Raw genomic sequence first — 2,500 nt, 5'->3', positions numbered from 1 at the left:
AGCCGCCACGAGCGATGTCGCCTCCCGATGTTGCCCGCAACAACCGATGGCAATCGGCAACTTACTAAGCTTCGCCCCATGCGCATAGCACCTTGCGGTGCTACTTGCACGATGCTTAGTCGTTCTGTTGCTAAAAGCCATCAGCCGCCACGAGCGGTTCCAGACACAACCCACAACAACCGATGGCAATCGGCAACTTACTAAGCTTCGCCCCATGCGCACGGCGCCTTACGGCGCTACTTGCACGACGCTTTGCCGTTCTATTGCCAAAAGCCATCAGCCGCCCCGAGCGATGTCGCCTCCCGATTTTGCCCGCAACATCCAATGGCAATCAACATGTACTAAGCTTCGCCCCATGCGCACGGCACCCGGAGGCGCTACTTGCATGATGCTCCGCCTTTCGTTGCCAAAAGCCAATGTTTGCCACGAGCGGTGTCACCACCAGGCGTACTACGAGCCCACATGAGTACTTGCCGGCACGGTTTGCGAACATCGGGGACGTAGCACGGACAAGCCGTGCATGCCCCCAATGCCCACGCCCCATGCCAGCGTCCCCCATGCATGCCCGCCCCTTCCTGGCAGCAAGCACCTGAGGTGCCTTTCAACACCTCTACCCCCCTTATATATGCTTAAAAAAAAAAACCCAATTTTCAGGAGTAGACATGCTTTGTCCAGAGAATCATAATAGACATGTACAACACCAAATAGCACAAACCAAAGTACAACATAGCTAATATATTCACAAATGACTATTAAACATTGTAAATGATATTTTTTACAAAAAATAATATTTTTTTTAAATATTTTAATTAAAAAACGAAAAATACTTAATAAAATACTAAAAAATATGAAAATTATTATAAATATAGAAAAAACAATGGAGAAAAATTCCAATACATCTTGTAATAATATAACACATATAAGATTAAATATTTTTATAAAAAAGTGACATAAAAACTATTTAAAATTACAAAAAAAATGCATAAAAATTAATAAAAATAGATAAAAAATAGGTAAAATACATAATATTATTATAAAAGTGTATAGATGACCAACCACCAATAAGCATGAGGCACCTCCGTTGTCGCAACCACAACAAGTGATTCCGATTTGAAACCACCGCCGCCAACCACCAAGCATTGACCAACCGTCGCCGGTCGCTACCGCTCGAACCACCTCAACCAACGTCATTGCGCTTTGCATGGTGCGACGTTGAGCGAAGTGGTGCGGCGTGGAGCGACGTGGTGCGACTTGGTGCGACTTGGTGTGACGCCGTGCCATGGGCACGCCCTCCCTGGCATGTCCTGCGACGTCCTGACACGTGCCATGGCCACGTCCTGCCATGTCCTGACACGTCCTGACACGTGCCATGGCCATGTCCTGACACGTCCTGACTCGTGCCATCACACATCCTGCGACGTCCTGACACGTGCCATGGCCACGTCCTGACACGTCCTGACACGTCCTGACACGTCCTGACACGTCCTGACACGTCCTGACACGTCCTGACACGTGCCATGGCCTTGTCGTGCCATGTCCTGACACGTCCTGACACGTGCCATGGCCATGTCCTGCCATGTCCTGACACGTCCTGACACGTCCTGACTAGTGCCATGGCCACGTCCTGCGACGTCCTGACACGTCCTGACACGTGCCATGGCCATGTCCTGCCATGTCCTGACACGTCCTGACTCGTGCCATTGCCATGTCCTGCCATGTCCTGACACGTCCTGACACGTCCTGACACGTCCTGACACGTCCTGACTCGTGCCATGGCCATGTCCTGCGACGTCCTGACACGTGCCATGGCCACGTCCTGACACGTGCCATGGCAATGTCCAGCCATTTCCTGCCATTTCCTGCCATGTCCTGACACGTCCTGACTCGTGCCATGGCCATGTCCTGACACGTCCTGACACGTGCCATGGCCATCATGAGATGTCCTGACACGTCCTGACACGTGCCATGGCCATGTCCTGCCATTTCCTGCCATGTCCCGACACGTCCTGACTCGTGCCATGGCCATGTCCTGCCATGTCCTGCCATGTCCTGACACGTCCTGACTCGTGCCATGGCCATGTCCTGACACGTCCTGACTCGTGCCATCACACATCCTGCGACGTCCTGACACGTGCCATGGCCACGTCCTGACACGTCCTGACACGTCCTGACACGTCCTGACACGTCCTGACACGTGCCATGGCCTTGTCGTGCCATGTCCTGACACGTCCTGACTCGTGCCATGGCCATGTCCTGCCATGTCCTGACACGTCCTGACTCGTGCCATGGCCACGTCCTGACTCGTGCCATGGCCATGTCCTGCCATGTCCTGACACGTCCTGACACGTCCTGACACGTCCTGACTCGTGCCATGGCCATGTCCTGCCCCGTGCCATGGCCACGCCGGCATAGGCCTTGGCCTCTCAAGCGACACCCTGAAAAACCTCTACTTGCGACATAGAATTGGCACAACTCTTGGCTTGTGCCTTGGCCTCGCACC

This window comes from Nicotiana sylvestris, unplaced genomic scaffold, assembly GCF_000393655.2.
Source record: "Nicotiana sylvestris unplaced genomic scaffold, ASM39365v2 Un00043, whole genome shotgun sequence".
In the NCBI taxonomy this organism is placed as follows: domain Eukaryota; kingdom Viridiplantae; phylum Streptophyta; class Magnoliopsida; order Solanales; family Solanaceae; genus Nicotiana; species Nicotiana sylvestris.
Note: the sequence above shows the minus strand (reverse complement) of the source record.